Source organism: Procambarus clarkii, chromosome 55, assembly GCF_040958095.1.
Source record: "Procambarus clarkii isolate CNS0578487 chromosome 55, FALCON_Pclarkii_2.0, whole genome shotgun sequence".
NCBI lineage: Eukaryota > Metazoa > Arthropoda > Malacostraca > Decapoda > Cambaridae > Procambarus > Procambarus clarkii.
This window is the reverse complement of record NC_091204.1, coordinates 21788564-21795726: the sequence shown is the minus strand read 5'-3', so window position 1 is coordinate 21795726 and position 7163 is coordinate 21788564.

Here is a 7163-nt window from a genome sequence, read left to right as displayed (position 1 = left end):
ATGATTGTGTTTGTTGTTATCGCGTGTCCAAATAACACTAAGATCCATTTCGGCATGTGGAGACCTGTACACATTGAACACTTCATGTTTGTCGTGTCTTAGCTCAATGGTAACTCCCATTACCTCTGTCCCTGCTCCACAATTGGGTGGGCTGGTTATGGACTTGGAGATCAGGTCACATTTTACATAGATTGCACATCCCCTGGATTGCCCATTGATCCATGGAAGGAAGAAGCCTCGATAGCCTGAGATTTTAGGTTCTAATCCGGCTGGAAGCAAGCTCTCCTGTAGTATCAGGATGTTTATGCCCTTGGTTGCTGCTATGCATTGCAGGTGTTGCAATTTAGTGCGCATTCCATTGCAGGATCTTTAGACCTCTAGGTTCTTGGAATTTGCTGATAATTCCGTGGTATCCATGGAGTCTGATGAACACGCCATGGAAGTTGCAATTGGTGTATAGGTTCTTAGTGGACCTGAAATTGACTCATCAATGTCGCTTTCCGACGAGCTGGACTCTACCTGTTTTTTATGGGGGTGTCTCCTGCCCTGCTGTCTTGACGGTGTGGATATTACATCTTCGAATTTCTTGAGCTTGTGCTCAATTGTCTTCCGAGTCTCTGTGGTTTGCTTGATTCCATGTGATGACAGCAGACTTTCGATCAACTCAGTGACCAAAGTTTTGAGCATTGGCCAGAGAGCGTCCATTTCTGTGGGAGCACTATTTAATGCTGTGCAGGTTTGGGGCCTAGTAGCTTTTAGAACCTTCTCGGTGGTAACTTTGACACTGGAATTGCTACTCCTATTGGCCCCAGTGTGCTTACTGGATGAAATGGGAGGCCGACTGCTTTGAACATGATTCTTGTGTCCTCCATCTTTCTTTTTGTCCTGTACAGAGGTCTTCTCACCCTTCACCATGGCCGATGGTGAAGGGCCGTGTGCCCCTTCTTCCTGAATGGGTAGACCCCACGCGGTTTTTGTGGGCAGGGGAGCTGGTAATCGTTTTGGTGGGGGTTTCGGCTCCGCTGGAGGCGTGGTGGGGTTCGTTTGAAGCCTTTTGAGCCTTTCAGGGCATTTCAAGTTCCAGGCATGATGTGCCTTGGAACAATTTGGGCACTTTGCCTGAACAGGATGGTTTGCCTTGAGTTTATCAATACATGTTTTTGTGTTATGGGGCTGGCTGCAGACTCCGCACCTCACTGGGCGTAGGCAGCCATCTTTGTGATGCCCAAATCTCTGACATCTGAAGCATCTTAGGGGCTCTGGGGTGTAAGGCCTGTGTTGGAACACGCCCCAGATTCTAAGGTCAAGTTTCTCTGGGATCCGTCCTCTTACTGTGAGAAGGACTTGTCGAGTTTCCTGTTTTGTGGTTCGTACTTGGCATCTCTCTGCTGACACCACATAGTTCAGTTTTTCGAGATGGTCAAGGGCCATATGCAAGGGATAGTGGAGGACAATGATTTTTCTTATTTTATCCTCTGGTTTCAGTTCCTCACATTTTGCGGAATTTTTTTAGAATCGTAGCGGCCGACTCGTCTTTAGGCCTCAGAATGTATTCTCCTCTGAGATTAGGTTTTGCTCTGATCTGGAGCTGGGGGTACTCTTTTTCCAGGTCCACTACAGTGGCGTAGGAAGACTTACCTTCGGTGTGCTGCACTTTGAAGATTGGAAGTGTAAATCTAGTCTGAGGAGCTGGGAGGGCTGGAGAAGCTGGAGAGATTAAAGGGCGATGGGTCGTCATGGAGTGGCTTGTCCTGTTTGCATTATTCACGTGATGCCACTCGCCGTCACTTTCAGAACTTGTATCCATTATCGATGGTCTTTTCCTACACTGAGCAGCATTGCTGGATCGATTATAATTCAATTGGAATTCCATGATGATTTTCAAATGATCACTTGTGGAGTGGTCTGGTGAGTGAAGGTGATGCTCTGTGCTACTGGAGACAAAGTCAGCATGAAGTTGGCTCACTGGGTGAACTATGAACTCTGCGTTGTTGTTGTTGTTTAAGATTCGCTACTCAGAACGATAAGTTCCAGTAGCACGGGCTATGGTGAGCCCGTAAGTGGAGGCTCTTTGGAGCCATTATCTGTATCAGTGGCTGATACTAGAGATGTGGCGATGGATGGGGGTCTTCATGATGGTTTTCAGCCTGGAGGGCTGGCTATACCAGTTATGGAGCTGGTGGGGTTAGTGTAGACCTCTAGGTTTTCCGTTTTTTCTTTGCCTGCAACTTTGGCTGAGCAGTGCTGTCGTTAGAGTTTGGTGACGTGGCCTCCATGAGGAAGTCTTGAACCGTGTAGGTGTCGTATTTGTGACACGGCGGTGGAGCTCCTACTATGATTTCCTCGTCTGAGGAGTCCGTAACCTCCTTAGTGGGCGTTTTTGTCTTTCGCCTCGCAGCCTTAGGTAGGTTTAGGTGTCGTTGATTGGTGGTTGTAGCTATTTCAGGAGCGCTGGTGGTGCTGTTATCGTTTGTAGACAGCACCTCTGCTAGCGCGGCTGCTGAGATAGTGATGGTAGGAGTGTTGGGAGCTGGAGAAGGAATTACCTCTGTTTGTGTCGCTCGGGTCATGGGCGGTTCTGGAGTCGGTGTTGAAGTTGACCGCATGGTCGTCCTGGTGGTAGTCTCCGGAGTGGTAGAGGAGGCAGTGAGATTTACGCTAGTGGCTATGATGGGGGCCAGGCCATTGTCTATGTAGAATGCGTTTAGTTTACTGACAAAGCGCTGGTTGTCTGGTCCTGCAAGCCTTTCCGCTAGTTTAAGAAGACCAGGGATAATGCCTGCACGTGATGCAGGGGGCTGTGAAGGAGCCTGTGGGACCTTGGAAGGCTGTGTCGCTTGCTGGGAGGAGCCACCTGTTGGAAAGACCGGAAAGTCTTCTGGTCGACTAGTGAGAGCTAAGGTGGTGGGTTGAACGCTTGGGGCTCTGGTCGAGGAGGTATACGAATTGTTTCTTTTGGCTTCAACCTGGGCCTTGATGATTTCCTGTCTGCGGGGGCAGCGGTAGGATATTGCGGGGTGATTGCCATCACAGAGCAAGCAGTGATGGACTGTTGCCGTGCATATGGAGTAGTGATGGTCCAGTGCGCACAGGCTGCACCTCTGGACAGGGTACTGACACTTGTTGGTCGGGTGGGAGAGCTCGTAGCACTTAAAGCACTGCTGGATCTCATAGTATCGTTCCTTTTTTATTTGGTGGGGTTGTATTTTTAGGCCGAAGCAGTAGAATCCTTGTGTGGCAGTCTGGGTGGCCGCAGCTATGGTGGTGAACGTAATCTTCATTGATGTTTTGTCGGTGTTGCAGAACTCTAGGTTGAATATCGACAGGTTTGGATTTTCGTCCTCGATATTGTTTATGATATGATGTTGAGGTCGCTCAGCGATCCACCGGCTAGTCCTGCTGGTAAAAACAGTTCTTCCGGCCAGGAACTGACGTGGGAAATGAGGATGTAGGTAGTGCTCTTTGCGAAGAATGGCATCGTTAGTGAGTTTTTCTAGCTCCTCTTCACATGAAAAGTAGAGCACGATATCTTCACCTTCCTGACTAATGTCAGCGGGTTTGAGGCCAGTTACGTCCTTCAGGACCTTTAAAGTATTGCTTCTTCTGATAGCATGACCGTCAAGTGGAGTAGCTCTGACCTTAGGACATTTGGGTCGCATTGTGACCACACTGCGCCTTGTGATGTGTTGGCGGGAGATGTCTCTCCCGTCCTGTCAATCAGTCAGTCGAACTCTGCGTGATGTGTAGACTAATGATTGATGCAGATTAAGCCACAAAAAAGGTGGCACGGGCATGAATAGCCCGTAAGTGGTGGCCCTTTTGAGCCATTACCAGTATCAAGAGCTGATACTGGAGATCTGTGGAGGTGCAACTGCACCCTGCGTAACGGGAGATGTCTCCCGTGAATGTGTTGAATGTGTCCAAGATGTAGACTAATGTGTGTGAGATGCTATAAAGTTGTCGAGGGTGGAGGAGAGGTGAGGATCCGAGTGAGGTGCACGGACACCAGCTTGACGATAGTTCACTTCCAGTTAAAGCAATTTAATCTTTTAGAGTGACAGTTAAATATTCATGTGATGTTACTGTGTGAATAGTTAACTTTGCTTCAGGAAAGACCCGTGTATAGGCATCTGAAGTTAGAAATGAAAAAACTGCATATAGAGCAAAAAGGCCACTAATGCACAACCATAGGCTTCATGGTTGTGCATTACTGCACAATATGCAGGCTTTATGCCCACCTAAACTTAATTTATATGATAGAGAGAATGTGTGTTTGCTTGTTTCTCTATCGAAGGTTGCAGGAGAGAAGAGGAGATGGTGAGAGACGGATGCTTGAGGAAGAAAGGTGGAGGTGGGGAGAGAGGAGGTGATACGAAAACCTGGTTTGCAAACCAGTATTTACTCAAGTTTTAACTGAATCTATATAACATGATGCTCATTCGTGGCAGTTCCTATTTATATCCACCAAAACCTATTCATAAATATGTCTAATCTACACTTCAAACAAACAAGGTATCCAGTGTATATTATGTTTCGTGTTAATGGGTTACAAAAATCCACAACCCTATTACCGAACCAGTATTTATTTATTTATTTATTTATTTATTTATTTATTTATTTATTTATTTATTTATTTATATATTTATTTATTCATGCATATACAAGAAGGTACACTGGGACTGTGAGGATACATAAAATGGTAATTACAGTTTTGTAAAGCCACTAGTATGCGAGGCGTTTCGGGCAGGTCCTTAATCTAAGAAAATTTTAAGTAGATAAATACTTGCAAAATTTATATAAAGAAAATGATAACAGTTACATGGCAAGAAAAAAAAAAGATGAGAGAAAATTGTAGGTACAGTATATTAAAGCACATAAGGTAGCTAAGATTGATTGCAATGACAGCTTGAATGGCAGTTGACAGAAATTGGTAGGCACAATACAGCGTATGGCTAGCACATAAAAGAAGACAGCAATGAACACAATGATAAGGTTGCTTGGGTTAAATACATAAAAATTAGGAGATTGGGTAACACTAGGTACAGAGCAAATTTAAAGCTCAGTGTAGGAAACTAAGAAGATGAAATAAGATACTTTTTGGTTTTGCTTTTAAATAAGGCAAAAGTTTTACAGTTTTTCAATTCACTAGGGAGTGAGTTCCGTAGACTAGGTCCCTTAATTTGCATAGAGTGTTTACACAGATTAAGTTTGACCCTGGGGATATCAGAGAGATATTTATTTCTGGTGTGGTGATAATGGGTTCTATTACATCTGTCCAGGGAGAGTTTCTGAGCATGGTTTGCATTTAAGAACAGGGTTTTATAAATGTAGTTGACACAGGAGAATGTGTGGAGGGAGTTAATATTTAGCAAGTTTAGGGATTTAAACAAGGGAGTTGAGTGTTGTCTGAAAGCAGAGTTAGTTATTATTCTGATAGCAGATTTTTGCTGCGTGATGATGGGCTTAAGGTGGTTTGCAGTGGTAGACCCCCATCTTGAGGTTATCTTGAGATGATTTCGGGGCTTTTTAGTGTCCCCGCGGCCCGGTCCTCGACCAGGCCTCCACCCCCAGGAAGCAGCCCGTGACAGCTGACTAACACCCAGGTACCTATTTTACTGCTAGGTAACAGGGGCATAGGGTGAAAGAAACTCTGCCCATTGTTTCTCGCCGGCGCCTGGGATCGAACCCAGGACCACAGGATCACAAGTCCAGCGTGCTGTCCGCTCGGCCGACCGGCTCCCATGCACAGATACCATAATTAAGATAATATAGTGAGAGGAGAGCAGAGTTAGGAACATAATATCTGATTTTGGAGAGTATACCAACTGTCTTAGAGACTTTCTTGGTTATGTGTTGAATGTGGGTGCTGAAGTTGAGTCTCTTGTCTAGGAATAGGCCAAGAAACTTGCCATCATTTTTATTACTGATGTTAATGTTGTCTATCTGTAGCTGAATTGCATTTGATGATTTGCTTCCAAATAAGATGTAGTAAGTCTTTTCGATGTTTAATGTTAGTTTGTTCGTTGACATCCATAAGTGGACTTTTTTTAATTCATTATTCACAACATTATTTAGTGTATGTGGGTTGAGGTCTGAATAGATAAGGGTAGAGTCGTCAGCAAACAATATAGGTTTGAGAATATTACAGACATTAGGCAGATCGTTTATATATATAAGAAATAGAAGAGGTCCTAAGATACTGCCCTGTGGCACTCCAACGGTAATTGGTAGAGTGGAAGAAGATGTATCATATTATTTACCCAGGTCTTTCCTAAATCTATACTAATCAAATTTATACCCATAACACAGAGAAATCACATTATCGTGATGTATTTGATAAAAGGAATGACATGTATGATAAGGAATGCCATGTATGCTCGGCATTGGGTGCATCTCTCTAGGGCTGAGGTTGTTGTTGTTGCCAACTCGTTGGAACGTGTGGTTGGAAGGGTTTATTTGGGTTTAAACTGTTAGTAGATAGTGTTATGGGAATTTATGTGGAGAAAGGAGGTAATAAAAGTACGTGTTGTGTGGGAAATAAATTGGCGAAATGAACAGGGAAAGAGAAGGACCTCAAAATAGCAATACACTTAGGGTATATTACACGAACAGTAGGAGTCTAAGAAACAAAATAACTGCACTTGTCTGCACAGAAAAATTATATATTATTGAATTTATCGAAACGTGGATGAATGTAGAAAATAGAGAAGATAAATAGCTGAATATCAAATAAATGGATTTAAACTATTTCACACAGATAGATATATTAGACGAGGAGGGGGAGTAGCCATATATGTTTGGGAAAATTTGAAATGTAGTCTCAAAGAGGGAATCAAAACTGACCCACACACAGGAACTATTTGGCAAGAATTAAACGAAAAAGCAAATAATTTTATAATAGGAGTTATTACAGGTCACCAAACTTGAACAGAATGGAAGCAAAGCATTTATGGGATGAAATATCTAGAGCATCTAAGTCTAACATTGTTTCTGTCATGGGGTGACTTTAATTTCTAATTAAAGTCACCTTATCTAATTAAAGATAAGGATGGTAAAAAGAAACCATGAAGTTCGCATAGCAGGGCAAGCAAAGACAAATCCTAAAGAGGTTTTTCATTTATATATCGAACAAAGAATAAGGAAAGGATAAGTCCATTAAAAAC